The sequence below is a fragment of the Anopheles stephensi genome, chromosome 2, assembly GCF_013141755.1.
Source record: "Anopheles stephensi strain Indian chromosome 2, UCI_ANSTEP_V1.0, whole genome shotgun sequence".
Classification (NCBI taxonomy): Eukaryota; Metazoa; Arthropoda; class Insecta; order Diptera; family Culicidae; genus Anopheles; species Anopheles stephensi.
Genome location: NC_050202.1, coordinates 91,374,478 through 91,395,546, shown reverse-complemented (window position 1 = coordinate 91,395,546; position 21,069 = coordinate 91,374,478). Strand labels below are relative to the sequence as shown.

Here is a 21,069-nt window from a genome sequence, read left to right as displayed (position 1 = left end):
CTCAAAGCCGCTTATTAAACAGTTATTAAAAGTGCTTGTTTCTACCTGTGGACCCGGTGTGGACTGCGGACATTTTCTTTGTTTGTGGCACGTTTGGTGGCACGCTGGTGCACGCTGGGGTGTTGATCGATCGTCATCGTGCACTCGAACGTGGCCGCGCGCTGCGAAAGCTCCGAACGGTTCGTGTCGTGTTCGCTCGTTGCTGTCTCTCGATTTGCTGCGATTGAGTTACCTGCGCCTTCCCGAGGCTGAGTGACCATCGTCGCCGTTAACGATCGACCGCCGTTACTATGACGAACGGAGCACGAAATCTCTCGCGCTCTCACCGTTTTGCAGTGAAACCGTTCGGGTTTTCTGGCTCGCTGAGTGACCGCGGTTCGAGCGCGTCCGCACTGAAGAGCGTGTGGAGCGTGTCCTCGGGTTGGGAACGCCGAGATACTGTATTACTCGGTCAGTCGGTCTGGAGGTACGACATCAACATAACGTTTTTTTACACGAGTGCATAGTTTTTCCTCCCCGATCTTCTTCTTCGTGCTCTCTTCTAACACATTATTGTTGTCGGCTTCTTTGTTGCGGTGGTAGTAGTGACCGTTACCCGGCTATCGGATTCTCAATCCCCGCCACCCACCCATACCCCCCTCCGCTCTTTATTCTTACCGCTACCGATCGTCTCGTGCTTAGCTCGCTGTGCGTCTTTATGATCCGCCACTATCAAGCGGATGCTAATCTTGTTCGCGGACGACATACGCATACAGGTGCACCACTACTAGGTCACGGATCGCGGTGACGCCTCGATGGACGCTAAAATTCACGCAGAATTCCTCACCGGATTATCACCACCGACGGCAAGCGTTTAGTGTTGCGTTTAGTGAAAATTCAAAACACTGTTCGTCGGAGAAGTTTCTGTGATCGTGGCTCGCTGACTGTGAGCTTGTGCGTAAGTGTGCCCAAAAATTGACAGCTAAACGAAACGAACGTGCACGGTGTGAATGGTGTCACTGGAAAATGTCGATCCTAATCTCGTAGCGCGGGTGAGGCAGCAGCAACAGCAAAAAGTTAACGAGCGAGAAAGGAAGATTACTTTGCAAAATGTAAAGCACCTTCATTCTTTGCCCATCGCCGTCGGCTAACTGACGTAAAGGATCATTAAACATCCGCAGTGTATCGCGCCGAGTGTGTACGTCCGCGTGTGTTTCGAGAGCTGGTGGTTCGGTGCATTTCAGTGCGAAAAAGTTAGCTTTTCCCCACGGCGCGCAAAAAAGTACGGCGAAATGAATATTAATACAAATGCGAAACATCGCCACTCATTGTTGCTGCTGCATTGTTAGACGGCCGGGATGATCGCCACACCGAGATTACTCGACACCCTGCGGTGCGGTGCCGTGGAAAGCGCTCGGTGGTGTTCGTGGAAAAGTCAGGAGTAAAACAAAAAACACAGGAGAGAAAAATTGACCGCTCTAAAAGTGATAAATACAAATTAAATCTAAACATCAGAAAAGCAAACAGCAAAGTAAAACAACACCAACCGATCTGAGAAAGCGTCTGTTGCTGATTCCCCCTTGGCAGAATTGAAAATGCGACTCGCTGCAATGCAACGCACCGCAACCAGCAAGAAAGTGATCGATGATCGAGCTGTTTGAAAAAGTGTGTAATTATCAAAGTTGTTTCTATCCCTCTATCTCTCTCTCTCTCTCCCTCTCTCTATCTCTACAGAGCTCAAAGTTTGTGCCGCAAGAAATTCCGCACGATTAGTGCGTGTGTTTTGTGCCCGCGTTTTGTCGTCTTGTCTGTGTAGTTGAAGTGCCGCGCTTGTGTGTGTTTGTGTGTTTATGTGTGTGACAAAGCTTTTTCCTCTGCGGCGACCGATAACGGAACGAGAAGCGCAATCATCATGATGATGAAGTCATTTGTTCGGGGTTCGCCGCTACCGCCATCGTTAAAGTTCGCGAGGTCTGGGTAAGCCAGCGGAAGAAAAACGCGAAAATCCGTCACCGAAAATCTGGATTTAGCATTGGAAATTGTATAGGCCCCCAAGGGGCCAAAGTGAGGTTGTGTGTCTGTGTGTCCGTGACAGTGTGTACGTGCGTGTGTGGCCCCTACGGGTACGGTGCTCGTTTGGATTAACTTGTGACCTTTCTTACCGGTGCTCGAATGAACCGAACGCCATCAGCATCATCATCGTCGTCGACCGGGAGACAGCTGCTCGCGCGAAAAAGGTAGTTTAATTTATCGCGCAGCTTGCGTTCGTTCCACTTTTCCATGTGTGGCGTGATAGGATTTGATGGGCCTGGGAGAGAGAAAGAAAAGAAACCAAGAGGGAACCGTCGAACCTAAATCTTGATCTTGCTCCTGGGGCTGTGTATCACATCGGACAATTTTATTAACTCATTTGCTCGAGCAATTGTTTCTCTAAGCAAAGAGCACCCGGAGCCCCATCGCACCCCATATACGGCCAGGTGCTTTATCCGACTTTTACACCGAAGCTCTCATCTTCAAACAATTGAGCGCTTTAATTACCACCCCAAAAACGGCTCCACGTGACTCGAGCAACCGTAACCGTACCAGATTCGATTTCGTTCGTTTACACTGACCACACAATAAATGGCAGCAGCAGCAAAGGCACAGCCCTAAGCAAGAAAGACTCACTTGTCGTGTGGCTCGCACCGCCAGCCAAGAGGGAAACTTTTCGTTTTCGAACTGAAATACTAACGGCCAGACAAAATACTAATAACAAGAGAGTGGAGGTGGAGGCAACAACACACCTAACCATAAAGTAGCTTCTCCAATGGCGAAAAAGATGGGAAAAAAAAACGAAGCCTATGACCAAAATCAAAAACCAACAAAAAAAAGCGAATCCTATACACATCCAATAACTAATGCGAAGTTGAGCTGATGAGCGAGAGTGACACAACGGTGGGTGGAACGGCGAGGGAGGCGAGGGGTGTGGAGTAAAACAAATCGAAGAAGCATCAACAATTGCACAATCGTCGGGCAACACGCCACCAACCAACCAACGGATGTGGTTGTCTTGCTCTTGCTGGCCCGTGGCGGGTTTTTCATTTTCCTTCCCAAAAAATCGTGATTGCTCTGTGTGTTTGTGTGCGCGAGCGCGCGCGCAGAGTTTGTCGATCGTGCACGGATTGATTTTTCTTCTGCTTCTTCCTCCTCCTCTGCGGATGCACCGACGGGTACGTTGATTTTCTTCTCGAACTACTCAAAGCTTCAAGTTCGCACACCGTGCACAAGAGACGCACTTTTTGGCGGCCACACGACGGCTTTTCGGCGAGACCTTGAACGGCTCGGATCGGCTCGTGATCTTCTTTGCCGGACTACAATCGGAGTCGGTAGTGTTCCTCGATCAGCTCAAGCAGTGCGGCAAAGGTCATCAATTTGTGAGGACGAATATTTGGAGCAAACACCGTTGGATGCTGGGGATATGATGCGTATGGATCACGCTTGCAGTCACGATCGTCACTAGGATCACTATGGAATGGAATGCGCCCGCCAGAAGGCAAGGGAAGACAAATCGCGTGAGGAAGATGATCAATGTTTTAGGGCGCTCCGAGAGTGCCTCCGATTGGCGTCCTTTCGCAACAGCGACTACCCCGAGAGCACTTCGGTAATTGCGCCAGCTCTCTGGGTTCAAAAACAGTACAATTAAAGTACGGACCACTTAGGGGTCCGACATTTTTCGGACCAAACAACGGTTTCCGAACCCTTGGCTTGATGTGGTTGTGGCGACCACGGTGGGAGGGTCACGTTTGGTTTTATTTTTGGAAAACGTAAAGGTTTCTCTTCCAAAAAACAACAATTGCGTCCATTTCACTCGGTATTTGTGCGTGGCTGGGCGATGGGCACGATTTTCGAACGCTTCGAAGGGTTTCCCAGGAATCACGAAGGTCGGCGGTGTGCGTGATCTAGTTCGCAGATTACTCTGGCCCAAATACCAACCTTTTCGGAGGGTTGTGTGAAAGGGTGTCCGTTTTCTAATCAAATGATCAGCGCTCATGAGTTCGGAGTTGTTCATCGCGGAAAAACAAAACCCCATCGATGCCATTTATGATGCCAGGCTCGACATCTTGATGCATCTCTGTCCCTTGGATCGAAGTAGCGGGATGTCCACTATCGCTATTTGCCTCTCGGAATGTGTCCACAGTAAACCCCGAGGCCCGCTGGCACTTCGTCCCGCAATACCGGTAATCGGCTTTTGTGTGAAGCTTCTTAAAATAAGATATTAGAGGCGCAATTTGTCTATTTTGCACGCGGGCTCTTTTGAAGCCGTACCGCACTCGCTGCTAACGATGCATCATCATCGCCGTATCGTTTCGTTCCGGTTTTTTGAAGGCAAACATGCGTTTAGCTTGGACCCCTCGCGCTAGTGCCGTGGAAAAGCCTCGTAAACAAAAAAGGGCCAGCGCTTTCCTGGAACGAGACAATACAAAACGGCAGTCACGAAACGGGCACGGTGTCGGGGGAAGATGGCCGTGGCGTGAATCTGGCACTTCCTTCGTGTGGTCCCACCGGTTGCACATAACTCAACTTCCTTGCCCGGCCCGGGACCGTTTTCCACACAACAGCATTCCGGGGCTGGTGGGTCGCATGTGGGAAAGTGTCGAGTAACATGGCACCGGGATTTTTGCAGACTCTTGCGTCCAGCACGCCACGCCAAGATGGAGGCGAAGAAATTCATAACCTTGAAAAATTACTTATCACGATAACGATAAGAGGAGTCGTGGAAAATAGTCAATTATTTCGTGTTTACTCTTGTCCCTCTTTCGTGGTGTGTGTGTGTGTGTGGTAGGGCGACGGAGGGAAGCATGGTTTGCGTGGCTTTCTCATGTCGTGGCTCATTGTGTTTATTGGAGGAAAAAGGTGATTGGATTGAATCGTTTGCCGGTATCATTAGGCAGGCTCCGGCTTTGTCGAGTGAGGTTCGTGCTGCAGCTGCAGCGCAAATAACAAAAACAAACGAGCTGCAATTGTGCAGAAGCACTTGAAAATTGGCCCGTTGCTGGCGTTGCCCGTTGCTCCAACAACGCTCCAAACATGCTCCCTCCGTTCGCCCAGCCAGTTCTCGCTTGCGAATGTGATGAAGTAGTAACGCGACCTTTGGAGACCTCGGGAGCAGCGCTAGTGAAATCTTGATTGCTTATTTTTATATGACCCAATTAATCGGCTAAAGCTTTTCGAGCAGGTCTTCTGGAAGCCGCGACTCGGGGTAGGATTAATTTCGGTTCTCCCTTTGCTTATCAGCCCGGCCCGGGTTTGTTTGAGAAACAAATTCCTAAAAGACCTCGCCGCGGTCCCCGAAAAATCTCTCCCATCCCTCCCTCGGGCTTTTGCTTGCGTGGGAACTTTTCTGTGCAATGCGCTGTGGCATTCAGTGCCGCGGAGTGGAGCGAAAAATCAAACCCCGGCAACTCGGCAATCAGGCGGACACAAAACCACACAGCCTTGCCAGGCAAATAAAAATGCGTAACAACGGCGCACGGAGAGGACAAAACGGATGCGAACAAAGTAAGGTGACACGGTAAGAAGCGAGCCAGCAATGTGTCCATGGATTGGAAGGCAAAGAAGCAAACGGAAAAAGATAAACAACGGCCAACCGAAAAATCACACATCAAGTAATCGGAGCAAGCTTGATCGGATCTCGGTTTCTCGCTCTTGGACCCTCACCCACCTCACCCTCTTATTGACGGGTTTTCCCCTCGGTTGCCCACTGATTACTTCGACAACGAATCATTTCGTCGGAGATATTTACAGCACCCATAAAATAAACCTTGATTATGCCCGCGATTGCAGACTTGCGAATCCAACTGTTGCTGTACGTATGTGTTGAACGCTGAGATTGTTTCTTCGTTTCGCGTGGCGACGCTATCGGTGTCCAAGGTCCATCTGGAATTCGCTGGACGAGAAGCTGGGGATGAAGACGTGAAATTGAGCGGGATTCGTTGGCGTGGGGAAAATACGTCCAAGATCAACAACGTTAAATTAAAAGTCCCAATGATGAAGGAACCCGAAGCCCTTCAGAGCAGAAGAAGAAGTCAACATTGAGCTGGAATGGGCAAAGCATAAGTATCTTCTGGCATTGCTAGAACTCACTCCCAACGCCAGAAACGCTCGAAAATAAACTAGGACAGCGTGAAAAGTGAAACACATTTGCAAATGGCATCATTTGCCATGACGAGCGTTCACACAATTGATCATATAATTATTTTTGATGGCGGAATAAATATACATTAATCCACCAGGCACACGCAAACGGAACACCGGTGACCATTGAGCATGGCAGAGGAGAAAAACCCGCCGAGAGGACCTCCTCCGGTTCTCTTCCTCGCGAAGCTTTGATCGAAGTTTGTCTTCTGTTGAGGAAGGCCTCGGCGAGTGTTGTTTTTGCCTTTGCTACCAGTAAACAAAACAAAATTCATATGCTTCTCGACCACTTGTGCATACAGACACACACACACACACACACACACACACACACACACACACACACAGAGAGAGAGAGAGCACAGAGGCACAGAGGCACGTGTGTACGCGGGCCAACCCCGAGTAGCAGCAGTGGCGGCGGCGTGAGGTCGCGTGTCTCTTCAACCGTTAAAAATGAATGTTAATGAGGCTTTTATTTGACTTTAAATTTCTTCTTTCTTTTGTGCCGCACATCACGGTTTCACGATTCCTCGGGACAAAGGCGAACGAGGGTAGAGCGGATAGAGAAACGGTGATCTATGGTGAGATGTAATTTAGTGATAATTACTACGTATTTAACGCTACCGTGCCGGCGCGGCGGTATGCGACCTCTGATTCTTCGACCTCAGTTCGGCAGCTTGAAGTCTCATTGAAGTCTCCTCCCTCGGTCAGTCAGTCAGTGTGTGTGTGTCTCACTCCTCTTTTTTCGCTCGCCGCTCTATAACTACGTTTGTCTTAGCGCGATAGACATAGAAAAAAGATCTTAAAAACAAATCTCCTGTTTTCGCTTGCATTAATCCAACCAAAGTGCATTTATAATGACATTTGATCGTAAAATAGCAATCAAAGTCGGAGGTTGTTTAGGCATAAAGCGGAATTGTTTCACCTGCCACACGAAGAAAGGGGGTCCAGTTTTACGGCTTTTAAATAGCGATCCGAGAATCCGTGTCGGAATTTCTATTGGCAACCTTGCCGTTAAATTTCCAAGCAACATAAGCCCCATTTTAAGGGCCCTTCGTCTCAGATGGACATGGATTAAAAATTCATATCGTAAATAGTTTTTCCGAACAAAACGGTTCACGGGTCGAGTTATTGTTTGTATGACGACGACGCGGAAAACATACAATACATAAGGCTTAATGTCCACGGGCACGCGTTTATGTTGTAAAAGTGTATGCTCGACAGCACAAAACAGTCCGAGTTCGTGTTTTACGGTGGCATTCAAGTTCTTTATGCCAGCTTTACAGTAATCGAAACGGCACCGCCTTATACCGCAACGTTTGACGGACGGATTTGACGGTGATTTTCCTCTAATGAAAATAGCCCATAAAGGTCTGACTGGCAGCTGGAGCCGTTTGTGACGATAGGATGATGATTTGCTGATCGGGGCTTTTGTGTTTAATTAATCTTCGTAATTCATTCATTTGCAGATAACGTGACGCGGGCCCACACACCCGTACACAACGCAGCCTCCGGGAGAAACGTGGCCAGCTTACGCAGCCGGGGTACGCCGAAGAAAAGCAGACGGCTCGTCGACGTCGAGGTAAGCCACCCAGCGAGTACGCTAATAACAGGATTTCTTCAATTACTATGCAAATTTACTGATTTTTGTATGTCACGCGAAACTCATTGAGCCGGGTCTGTCTGCCCCCGTCTTTACGCCCGGCGCAAGGGGCGATGCGGGAAGGTGATTATTTCACTCCGAAGCTGCGATTATTTGTTTTAGGTGGAAATAATTGGAATTCACTCGACCGCCTCTCCAAGCGCTCTAGAGCCGTGTGCTCTTGTTTTGAGCGCGCGCGCGCCCGCTCGCACCTTCGTTGATATGATTCGGTGATGGCTCAATCGGAAGCGTGAGGGATGGAGTAAGCGGTGAAGAGGTGGTGAGGAGGGGGGGGGGAGGGAAATGGTTGGGTGGAGAGGGGGCGCATATTTTCGTCGCTGCTCTTTCTCATGTCAGACACACGCGGGCATGTTGTTAATCGCGCATAATCAACTTGCAAATCGAGCTAAGTTTATGATCGCTCGCGCACACTCGATCGCGATCAGTCGGCGGAGCTCGCGGACCGTATCGCACTACCGCTGCGTACTACAAATTGGTGAAATTGTTATAATTTGTTATTACAATTAATTAGTAGTTTGCCAGCCACGGGAGGACACGATGCAGGCGGGTGAAGAGATTATGGGCTCATGCAGGGCTCGTGATCGGGATCTGTCTCGTCCGTGGTCTGGTTTCGGTCTGGCATGTCTGAAATTGGCTAGCCCCGTCGGTTGGGTTGCGGTGCGAGGACCGTTTACCAAGCCGGACGTGTCCGCGGCGTTGTAATGCACCTTGTTGGTGTAATAACAAACTGGGGCATGTTCGATCGGTCCTCGGCAGGGCCGATGCTTCATGAACGCCACTCAACGCCTCGCGTAACGAGCGTGCGCGCCGACTGTCCTGGCGCACAGTTTGAAGAACAACCTTTGGCATTTGGAATATGCAATTTGAAAGCCCACACTTACTGCGGGCACTTTCCCCCCGGTGGACTTGGCTTTACACAATTAAATTACCATTTCCAGTTTCGCGAAAGCAGACATTATTCTAGGAACTTCAATCCTCGTCCAAATTTCAACGGCAAAGTCTTTAAAAAGGCAATTAAAGAAACACCCTTGCGCGTCGATCAGTTAGTCAGTTACCTCGGCCACACCTGAAGACGATTGGAAATTGCCGGATGAACCCATTGCCGGACGCTAATAAAGCTACAACAGCTTTACAGGTCGTCCGAACGGGCTTCTCCTATATTTCTTCAGATTCTTCTTCAGAAACCCAACCTGCAGGTGGACGGGCGGAGGTCCGACGAGGAGCTTTACATAAATTGTGCTTCTGCATACGAAAACGGCGACACGACGAAGATAAATGCGAGGAAATGGAAGGGTTCGTGTAATGAAACAAAAGTCCCCCGGGAACGGAAAAAAACGAAACTCCACTCCACCCCGAGGGCTAACGGAGTTTGGTGTGGAAACAGAAGCGTAAAAAGTGCCCCAAGAGAAAGAGAGAGAGAGAGAGAAGGAGAGAGAGAGAGAATAAAACGTGCAGCTACGACTCTAATCTAGTAAATGGGCAGTAAAATCTTCGTTTATAGCACGAAAGCACCTAGGAGAAGAGTTGCCGTCTGCCTTCATTCTTCTCAAGGTGGAGTTCCTCCCGGACTGCCCACCGGTTCCACCAAGACACATTCTGGGCTTTGGTTTGTTTGGAAGATGTAAAGAGAGCGCGCAAAGTGGAGTGTCCGGGAATACAAAACGGAACCTACTCCAGCTCCACTCCATAACCCGTTGAGCTAGTGCTCTTGGACGAAATTGTTTTTCTGCGCGATGACTTGGACTCGGACTCGGACTCGGACTCGGGAATGGGCGCAAGGCGAAGAAACCATTAACGGGGTGAGTTCGATGTAGAGGCGGCAATGCTCTTGAATGCATTTCCTGCTCGAACGCTGCGGGACGGTGGTGGTCAATTCTACCGGATGATGTACGACAAACAGCAGCAAGGCAAGAAGCTCAATCTCCGTGCTATGATCGATCGTTCGGTTGGTGGGTGAGCGCACGGTGCACCGGGAGGAACTAATGCATATAATCGGTTAAACGGTTGTGTTGACATTTTATTAATTTCTTCCCCGGTTTTCTCCGTTCGCTCCTGAGGCGTTTTGCGCGCCAAATAGGAACAGCTCGCGCTGGAAAGGTGTTTTGGGCGCAAAGGAAACAAACAGCGATTTGTTGCTTTCAACTGCAGCTGCATCATTTCTGAACAATTCTCGGTAAAATCTTCACTCGCTCAGCGCCCTCTATCAGGAAAATAATAAAGCACTTTGCAGCGTCGTACGAGCATAATATTTTCTACACGATAATCCAATTTCTATCCCATCATTACCTCGTAAGGTTCGCTGAGCCTCGAAAGATCATGCCACGGCCGCACACAGCAGCAGCAGCAGCAGCAGCAGCATTTTGCGCCGGAAATTACGAGAATGAAATAACTAGCCTCGACAGTGCGCACACCTACTCATTTTATTTATCCCTTCGTTGCCAACATTGCCACATCTCTCTTCGTCCAGGACTCTCAGGCTCAAGGGTAAGCTACTTCGCTTCAGATGAGGTTAGAGTTACTTTGTCCAGTGCCGACTCCACTGACCGCTGGGTACAAAAAGAAAAGGGAAGCATATTCCAAACGGAGGCTCTGAAGCTAAGGTGGGTCAATTGGCATGTACGTGGAATATCTGCCCAGATTTGTGCACGGTCGCTGATCGCCATGTTTGCCGCTGGAGCGAATTTTCATCCGCTCTCCTTACCATTCTCTGTCGAGTAAGATGATTTCAATTTTCGTTCATTAGTCAAGCGACGAACCTTGCACAGTACAAGCGCCCCGGGGCTGTTTTGACGGTTTTGCGGCCCGTTCCCTAGCAGCTCGAACGCTAGATATGCTTCTATGAGTGATGACACTCGCTTGTACCACGTTCTGTGTGCCGTGTTGGTAAGGTACGTGGGCCGAACTGCGTCAAGTCATGCCGCATCGAGAGCGCTGGTGTGCGCGAGCGCGCGCGCGCATTGTGGAATTCATGCGCAGCGCTAAACGCAGGCCCCGGTGACAGTACAATCACGAAGGCATTCAACACTTTTGACAGCGAGCAAAAGAATATGTCGCCTTACCTTCGCGCACCCCGTGTCAGACAGGGGGTTGTGGGAAATGGGTGTGTGTATGTATGCGGATCGATGTCCCCGGACCGGACCGGCCGCTCTAACGATCTACACTTATTGAGCTGACAGTCTTCCCGGTCCTTTGGTCCTTGTTCCGCTGCGAGACCCTCTTGTAAGCGATAGCTACTTCATCGTGCCAAGAGCCTTGGTGCTGTGTCCACCAGTTGAAGACTTCCTGCAGGCACACCTGGGTCGTGCTTTTTGGTGTGTGCGGGAAATCTCCGGATTCCGATGATTCATCGAGGCTCAATTTAGCGAATGAGCGTCGTGATTTTGAAAGAAACTTATCTGAAACCGCAACCGAAATCCCTTCAGAAACAAACCGAACCATCCCACCCGTTCGCCGTCGCGCGTCTTTTGTGGTGTGGCCGAGTGTGGTGCTACAGAAGGTTAGCATGAGGTGGCGAATTTTTTTCGGGCCGTACCTCTCGTCGACGGCTGGATGGGTGCGGTCATGCTGGATGCTCGTCCCGGCTGCTGCTGCTCCCCCAGAGCGTGTAATTGAAAATCCCCATCCGGTCACGCCAAAGGGGCCAAGTGCGCCAAACCGAACCGTTGTCGTGGCCGTCCGCCGTCGTTAGCAAAGTCACGGCAGCCCATTTTGGTGGCTTATCTCGACGTTTCAATCGATCATTGGCATTGTGCGAAAGTTGTGAAGAGTGCAAAACATTGTGACGAACTTCGGACAAGCCCGCACCGGATGGGTCTATATTTATGTTTATTTATTTCTTCTTTACCGCGCGACTCGGATTAAGTCCCGGGAAGTAATGTCTGCGCGGAAAGGTTTCGGGAAGCACTCGACCACGACACGCGGGGCCTGTCGCTTTTGAACAGGTCAATCACAGCTGTTGTCGGATGGGCATGACTTTCTTCACGTTTTGTTGGAAGAAACGCGAACAAAGCATCACGTTTTTAGATTTCAAAGTAACGACGAAATTTAACGAAGAACTCTGGAGGACCTCAATGTCTGGGAAGATAATCGACCACGTTTTTAGACACCAGATCTTCGCTTTATCCAATAAAATATATCTCCACTATTGCACAACAACTGTAAATGAAATTACAACACACAGAAATTACGGCACTTGATGTGTATTTAAGCTCTTACGCGCCACCAGAACACATGCGGAACACTGCGCGAAAGTGGAGCCGGAGTGTGGAGGAAAAGGGTCCGACATGTTTACTCACACCTTTCCAGCTACCATCATTCCGTTTCGTTTGCATTGCGATCGCGTACATCACGTTTAATCGCGATCCGCGTACGTTGGTGACACTACGCTCGTAAAGTAGAATGACCAAATGGGATAATCAACATTATTAGCCAATTATCTGTTCTATCTGTTCGGAGGGGTGCAAAGACGGAACGAGAGTGGGGTGGCCTAAGACGTCGGGCCAGTTTCGCTCTCGTTTGTCGCCTCCGAGCGTTAATCGAAACGACCGGTGATGCCGGGGTTCGACGCGATCGACGAGACGGGTTGAGGTTGTTATCGCCCCTGCAGCAGTAGTACGCCGTTGATCTCACCGGTCTCTGTCTGCCTGAGAGTTATTACGGTCAAACGCAATCGACCCAGGCTGTGTAGCATCCGGTGCGCGGTGGTCCGCTTTACGCAACGTTCCACCGCGGATGAAGCATGGAGTGTGGTGGGAAGCGAAAGATCTCCCCACAGAAAGAAACCCGAGCACTCAATACTTTGTATTACGCCCGAGCACATCGGAATGTTTCCTTTCGGCGCGCGGGTCTAGCCATATCCCGCAAATGGTGCACTAGCCGTACGTAACGCAAAAGTATTTTTACCAACCGCAGGCCGTGCCCGGGTTTGCGTGTGTGTGTGTGTGTGTGTGTGTGTGTGTGTGTGTGTGTGTGTGTGTGTGTGTGTGTGTGTGTGTGTGTGTGTGGGCCTCATTATCAGATAAAAAATGAGGTCCCACATTTCAAACGGTTCAGCCATCGGTCCGTCTCACGGGGTCGACCTTTACAAAATTTCTCACCTCTCGAGTCGTGTTCGAGGGATGATGATCCTTTTCGCTGAAATAGAGCGCACCACATATATCACCCATTTGGCTAGGAGATCCGGGTCCGGTGCGACCGATTCCACGCTGTCATTAGCGAAATCCCAAAGACTCATTTGTATCGCCAAGAGGACCCCGGGACCGGGCAACTTGCACCTCGCCAAACCCGACCAGCAATTGTTGATGAGTACGTCATGATGAAACAATTTGCCAAACTCTACGGCTGCAATGCTTCCAATTCTTCCTCCCGGCTAAACAGCTCCAGTTTCCAGCACTCGAGCGCGATCCTCCGGAGCGGTTGCGCAATCGGTGAGCTGCGAGGCAATTTCCGTCACACAACGGCGAAAAAGCGCACTGTCACCACGTGAGGGACCGTTTTCGTGTCGTCCTCCCGCCAACCATCCGTCATTATTTCCTTTTCCGAGGGTTCTCTGCGCCGCAAGCCATGCAAATGACACATTCTAGACGAACTGTTGTGCACGGAGGACTTTTACTTTTACTTCAGCGCCACGCGATCATCGCAACCATCGGCCGAGATGAATGATCATCTCGTTTGACCTATTTGTTGTTGTCGCGGTTTTTGTGTGTGTGGAGCGTTTGCGTGGCTGGTCGGGGTTTTTGTTGGACGGCTTTCTAGCATTGTTTCTTGTGTTGCTCTTCAACGTTCTTGGTTTGGGATTGTTGTGTTTTTTTTTCTTACTCTCGTCTGCTTGTTGTGTTGTGTTGTACGGTCGAGAAAAAAATGGTCCTAACTCAAAGAAGCCCCCGGGCACGGTCGAACGGAACGAAAAACACATTTTTCGCGACCATCTAATTACGAGCGCTGTGCAGAGGTTTCGAAGGGTCGAGCGGATGGCCTGGCAGTTGGATGATGATGTTGGATGTTCTCCGTGTGTGAGACTGTATCCTAGCACCATGGTGGCCATTAAACAGACTCAAAAGACTCGCACATTGAGCAATAAAGCAAAAGATGTTACGAGCGTTCGCATTGCCACAGCTTCCTTCTGGAATGTCTATCCCTTCTGCGAGTTCTACCCGGTCGCCGCTAGCAGGCCTACTGTGCAAGTGTGGGGAACGCCGGTTCTGGTTCTGATAACTGGGTCATAACACATAACACTTTCCTTCCTTTTGAATCGAGGTTCGCCGACGCCCGAGGGCGTGCAACAGGTGGGAAAAAGTTGACGAACTGGGCTGGCTGGCTGGCTGGCTTGCTGGCTTACCTGGCTGGCTGTCTAAGTGCACTTGCTGCTCTCACTTTCCAATCCGCACTCTGCACACACGTACGCCGGCCGCACAAACGATCGCAACACGATCACGCGTCACACAAACACACGCAAATATTGCATAATCCAAAACGGGTTAATTGCGCATAAATTAAAGGCACACAGGCGAAAACACAAAAAACACCGATCAAGACAAAAACAAGAAGAAAGATCTGATGCAGAACCCTTCAAAGCCCTGCCGGATTCCATCGCGTGCAGGAGGCGGCCGCGGTCGTGTTATCACGTCACCTGCACCTAGGCGATGGTTTGTCGTCACCGATCGATCGATCGATCGCTCGATCTATCGGGCGGAGTACCGGTGACGAGGTTCGCGATTTACGATTACGGGGCGGTAGAGCAAAAGAAAAAAAGATCGAAACAAGCATCGAAACCGGATCAGCGGCAAGATTTGCATCACTAACGCGCGCATTGGGTGGACTAGCCCGGCGGCGCGAGGAGACGCAAGGAACGCAAGGGCAACTAACAACTCGATCGATTAATGCATCGTTACGGTGACAATAGGACACCCGCCAGGTCCTGGGGTGGGGTGGCCTTTTGCCGAGGACCCTCGTGGGCTTTTCGCGGCACTGATTAAACACAATTTCTTTCGCAAAACCACGACGAGCCTTTTCTGGGTCCGCTCATTATGTGGTTAGAGATATTTCATCACAACAGCGCCTGGCTGTGATGCCGTGCGGTGGTGTCGGATGGTGTAATTGGTCGGGTTAATGAAAATGAACGATAAAAATGGTAATATCGATGGGGAGGTTAATTTTTGGATTTTTCTCTTCTTCTTCTTCTTCTTCTTCTCGCTCTCTCGCTCTGTCTACATGTCTCCACTAAACATTGAACGATCACAACCTTGGGTGTCGTAAACGTGGAGCCATTTTCCGAGCGTCGCACGGCGCTATTTGCACAAAGTTCTGCCAAAACACTTTACACGTCCGTGCCTTGGCTCGATGGCACTGGAACACGCGCTTCAGGCACAAAACCCCATAAAGTGTACTCGTCCGTCTAACAGCTCGATCGCGTCGAGTACGCGGTCCCGCATTTGTACCGGAAGAGGAGAAGAGGCGAAGCTCGCCAAAAAGCTAATCCGGCGAAAGTGATCAACGGCGTCACGATGAAGCACACTTCGGACGCCTCGGAGTCACCGGCGGAGTCAAGTCTCGCTCGGTGACGATTGTGTTTGCTCGCATCGTCGTTGCAAATGAGCCGTTCAGCCGATTCATTCGTCGCACCAGCAGCAGCAGCTCCAGCAGCAGCAGCAACAGCCGGTCCAGATCGGTCATCCGAGGTTGTTGGCGGTGCTGTTGGCTGAAGTATATGGCCCGCACGGCTCAAGGAAGATTGATGCCAAACCACTTGCGCGGTCGTCGCAGATAAGCCTCCTTTTCTCTGTCTGCCTGTTCTCGCTCTCTCTCTGTCACTCCTTCGATCTCCTCTTAATGCGATCTCTAATCGTGGTGCTCTAATCTCCCGTTTGACAGGTTTCGATGCTCGATCGACGAACAGATCAGTCAGCGCAGGCAAGTGTCGCATGTCCGCACAACCTCCGGCTTTATCCGAATGCAAGCGAGCGAAAAAAAACCTCGGCATCTCGGTGTGTTGGCGGTGCTGTGTACGTATACCTCGGTATGTCCCCAGTGTTCGATTGTTTAGATACCAATCTTCAGAGTGGATGGAACATACACAACAACAACTACAAAAAAAAGGCAAACACGCAAACAATCCCGTTCCACTGCTCGTCCGGGATCCCGCGGGGAGAAATTCCGTCCGTGTTCCGTATCTTATGCAAACATTTGTCATATGGCTTCCAGCGAAAAGCAGGCAAGGTAAGCGAGCGAAGAGCGAATTCAGCGAAATGAGTGAAAATTGCACTACTCACCGCCTACTGCCATCCATTACCAACCATCCGCAACCATCAGCATGACAGTGAGTTTGATGACAGTACCCGTCATCTCTAATTGCACCAGCTCAAGCTTTCCAAACGTAACACACACTCATTCACCGGGTCTATAACCGATCGAAACATTGGAGCATTTACGACCGAGTTCCAATTCTGCAGCATCCCGCTGCGTGTTCTTGTTCCCTATAGATCACTGTAGATCACTAGCGTTCGAGTACTCGAACTCACAACATACACACTCACAGTCATCGCTGCAACACAGAAGATGACGTTTGATGTCGACTGACAACAAACACTAGATGGCTTGACAACAGAGCAACGGGAAACTACCGTTAGTCGTGCGTCCTTGAATTTCCTTCTCCGGTAACTCCAGTCCGGCATTATAGTGTGTGTGTCAGTGCGCGAGTATGCGCGGGAGGTGTGCGGACAATTATCATACCATTTAGACGTGTTTTATTCGCAATCATTTACCGTAAAGCATGCGCGTATTTAACGGCACGCCCGGCAGGCCATCTCCCAACGCCGACCAAGTCCTACGTCAGTCTCAGGAACGCGCGGCGCTACAATCTGGCATTTAATCCGACGACTGCGGTGCCTGACGTTGACTGATTGCCACGGTTGTGCTGTGCCGTGGTTGTAAACGATGCGAAAGCTAGCTTGTAGGTGTAGTCGGCACACTATCGATTCCCACTCTGTTTGATGATTTGATTAATTTCTGAAAATAACTTTTCCAATTTCTATGTAACTAATTTTTAATCAAAATAATGCACGGCCAACTGTAGTCTCTCGTCTCGAAGAGGGATATTATACTCGCTACAAGCAACGCTGGTAACCGGTTCTAGAGGTAAATGGTGCCTGCCCGGTACTCCCCTTCCGATCCTCGGTTACAGCTAGCCCTCTGTCGTTAGATACTGTATCAGGCCAGTCATTTTACTAAGCCCGGCGCGAGGATTCGACGCCGGATCACGCTCCGCGATCATCTCGATGTCGCATGGAATGTCGCAAATGTCGTGGCATCAAGTAAAACATTGCGCTTGATCTGAATATTCATGAGAGCAAGGCAACTTGGGTCTCCTGCTGGTACTTGGACAAGAGGCCAGGGTATCAGAGGCAGCATGCAAAGACGCGCACACACACACACACACATTCGCAAACGATCATTATAAGGCTGGATGCAGCGAGGATCGTTTGATTGACGAAGGGAGACACACCGCACAGTGATAGAGAGATAAAAAAGGAGTTGGACAGAATCGGTGTAACAGGGAGAAAATAACTAAGGCAACAAAGAGACAGACGGAGAGAGAGAGAGCGTGCTATAAAAAACACATACTTCACTATAAATTAATAATCGATATTATGTAATTATAGGGCCCGCACGGACTAGGCTTGGTGCCTGCGACAAGCAACGGCAAAAACCAGCGCGATCGTGGCTCCCTCGACAAGCCTTTATTATTATTTTGCCCCAACACAACCGCAGCGACCCTTTTATTCGCGGTTCTAGCAACGTGTTTGATGCTGTGTGTTGAATAGAAATGTTATGCTACGCCTTCCCTCACACACATACACGGGCAACGCGGTCATCATCCGCTGGATTTTTGTTCCCTCTGAAACTGAAACGAACGCCAACCCGACGTCAAATCCGTGTCTGTCAAAAATATGTGATGACGATGTAGTGTGACTCCCGGGGATGGAGTGAAGAAGGGTAACCACAAAACAGGAAGGTGGATCGAAAACCACCAGGACGAACCGGGAGCACAGAAGAGTGGGAATTAGAAAACCTCAATCCCAACCCGATCCTCCCCTCTTCTGCCCTCACTCCACACTCACCTCCGAGATCCGGTATCAATAATTTACAAGTGTTTGTAAGGGTAAATATTATTGAAGTCGTGACTTGATATTCCTGCTACCACCGCGCGCGCGCGACGCGATCCGGACCGCAAAAAGGGGAGTAAACAACGGCAGTGCAACAACACTAGCTGTGGAGCATACACACTCACACACACACACACACACACCACACTGTCTTTTCTTCGGACATCGTGGCCCAACTCTCCTAGCTGTTGGAATCTGTCAGAAGGGGGGTTTTCTTTTCTTTTCTCGTCTTCTAAAGACAACACAACATCCTGCTCCGGGAGTTGGAGTGATTCCGGGGCAACGGTCCCCCGATCGGCGGACGCGGATGGACTTTGCATGCAGCCCGACATTATAGATTGGATTTTATCAGATTAAATCAGTTATGTTTGTGGCTTTGATGATTTGTTGTCTTGTTGCGTTGAGCTGTTCTACCGGCGTCCGATCGACGCCAAGCAATAGGTCAAAGTAATAAGCTGGTCTCATTAATTTAATATCAAATTGGATTTGTGTGTGTTATTTGTACAATTTCGACTCCAATGCAGCAATCATGCCCTCCCTTGTGCCTTGGTCCTATCTGGCGTCTATGTCCGCTGATACGTCATCAGCGAACCATCGGCGTCACCACGGTCACGGTAAGACACTGCTGCGCAAAACATTACTGCTCCAAAGCACCATACCAGGCTGCTGCTGCACGACTTTAATCTAACGGAAATTGAACCGGTTAGCGTTGGTCAGTAGTAATTAGTCCAAATTTCGTTTCGAACTCCGCCATATTCCCGGAACATGCGATCGTCAGTGGCGACGCTGGTGTGTAACTTTGGCGGGAGCTTTTGTTTCGGTTGCGTTTCGCTGCGTGCCTCCAAATCGTCGTCTTTGGCGGAGAAAGCCAACTGGGGCTAAAGAAAAATGTTAGAACTACACTACTGGGCGGTTTCACTTTTTTTTCACTTCCTTGATCAATGGTGAGGGTTTCGAACACGCACTCCTTTGAAGCCGCGTTGTGCGTTGTCCTTTGTCCGGTCCCGTTTTCACGAAACCTAAAACCGGTACGTTTGACGACCCCGCCAACAGTTGACGAAAAGTGAAAAAGTCAATTAGCCGAACGAAAGGGGGCGAAGTGAAGACAGCAAGCATGAGAGAAGAAAAAACACCGAGTAGGCACAAATTATGTCACTCTCAGAAGCGTCGATCAAATATCGCGTCGTTCGATCGGTTCGGCGTCTCGATCGCCTGGTGTGCGTGCATTAGTCGCCGGAGTCGGAGTGCTGGGCCGCGCCACGCTGAGCGTTCGTATCTAGTTCACTGTGAACCCTGGGGCCTAGGAGAAGGATTGTAGGGAAAGGGCGTGGAACGGGGGGAGGGGAATTTCCTTTCTTACGTACGCGCACGTCTCACAACCGTGTCAGATACTATCGGTGCGATCTGACCCCATATCTAGCCGAAAAAAAAGACAATGTGGCCGCTGTTGGAAGCGCCCGTGGGAAAGGGAGAACATCAAATCTAGCTGAAGTTGGGTGGGTTGTTTTCGCCTCGCTTCGGGATTCTGGTGGAGGATTCCCTTGGAGTGTGCGAATCAATTGTAACGAATATGCTAATTACCGTCGAGACGGAAATAAACACCATATAAATATGACCCACGGCGAAGAAGAAGCAAAGACAAAAAAAGCACAGCTCATATCGGCTCCAGAGCTGGGGTTCGTCGCTTGGTGCTCAACTCACCAAGTCCAAGTCTTTCTACGCCCGTCATGACCGTGTTCTTTCCGAGCCGAGGTTTCGGTGGGCTCTTAAAACAGGAAACGGTTTCGCTGGAGGCAGTTATTAGAAAAGGAAAAATCTAAAACATCTCCGTCCTCCCGCTACCATCCACCCGCCCTACCCCCTTGAATGCCCTTTTGCCGAGAGATGCCTCTGGCCAGATAGTGCAAGGGCAGCAGCAGCAGCCAGTGTTGGGAGGTATTAGCTGTGGCCGATATGATTTATGCTGCTAATCAGAAGCGGGTCAAGTAGTTATTAAGTAGCCTGGCTCGGTACCAACGAGTACCAATTAATTTCCACCGCCTCTTTAATCCGGTGACCTTTGTCCGCGAGTCCACGTGTGGCGCTTAGTTTCTTAGGCACTATCGTGGTGGTGAGCGGCCCAGAAGCTCCAGCCTTCTTGCGTCAGCAGCAACCGGCAGCCGATTCCGACCGCTTCTGGACGTCTCGGGCGCACGGCATCGGGGCCAGGCTCGGCGGGCTTAAGCGTAATAGTTAAATAACCTCCTCTGACCCAAGCATCTGAAAATTATTGCCTTCATGCAGCAGAAGCGGAGTTTATAAAGTTTTTTACTGTCTGTGTGTGTGTGATTTATTTCCCTTGAACTTCGGAAGCATGGTCGGTTTGTGGCCAACACTCGCAGCGAAAGCCACGCGGCATCAAACGCTCGAACCTTAAGACAAGGTTACGGACGACGACCACAAGAGACGTCCACAACTCGTGGGGGAGTGGTTCAAAAGCTGACCCAAAGAGGCCATGGCGAGGATGCCGGAATGCCAAACCGGAGCCGGAGGGGAGATAGAAGAGGCGGACTTCGGAGGGCGGAAATAAATTCACCGCGCGGTAATAAAGTGTTATTAAAAGCAATTACAGTGCTGAGTGGAATCTCTCAAGGCTGCTAAAAATGGACCACTTTTTGGCGCTGGGGTTTTGTGCGATGATGGCGTTCAAGAATGTTTTTCGGCGGTCTAGAAACTGCGGGCCGCGGGTTCTTTTGCCAGGATGAAATGGTTTTCCACTTTCGACGTGCTGAAACCGTTTTCGAAGACAATTGCGCGCTGTTTTCGACCCGGGTCATTATGTCAAGTGTGGTTAAACTGTTTCAAATCTTCGTTTCTGTTAACTGAACGATGAATTTCGAAATAACTTAAAAAGCTCTAACTGTAGTTCCCGGAATAGCTAACCAACTTTGTATGATTGATTTCACTCAAGAGTGAACAGTGGTATCATCCACGGGAACGGTACGTGCCCCGACATTAATTAAGGACCCGTACGCTGACACCACGCCTGTATTGTAGGTTTTATTTGATTATCCAAGCATTAACGGTGTCACATTTTCCTCTAGGGCTTATACC

The 21,069-nt window shown here is 49.9% G+C and overlaps 2 protein-coding genes across 5 annotated transcripts in view; one reads left to right on the top strand and one right to left on the bottom strand.

Moving 5' to 3' along the window:
* LOC118507127 (sal-like protein 3) overlaps positions 1-21,069 on the bottom strand; it is a 186,539-nt gene that overhangs the window by 87,253 nt on the left and 78,217 nt on the right. The window contains exon 1 of one of the 4 annotated variants that reach the window (XM_036045141.1): positions 16,084-16,276. The exons of 2 other annotated variants lie outside the window; for them this stretch is intronic. The gene's annotated coding sequence lies outside the window, so the exon portion shown is untranslated. Of the gene's footprint in view, positions 1-14,153; positions 14,374-16,083; positions 16,277-21,069 lie in introns of those variants that run through there. One more of the 4 variants, XM_036045143.1, reaches the window with a different exon arrangement.
* Positions 468-21,069, top strand: part of LOC118507137 (mucin-19-like) — a 98,560-nt gene continuing 77,958 nt past the window's right edge. Inside the window, exons 1-3 of the mRNA XM_036045167.1 lie at positions 468-1,232; positions 1,714-2,216; positions 7,623-7,735. The gene's annotated coding sequence lies outside the window, so the exon portion shown is untranslated. The remainder of the gene's footprint in view (positions 1,233-1,713; positions 2,217-7,622; positions 7,736-21,069) is intronic.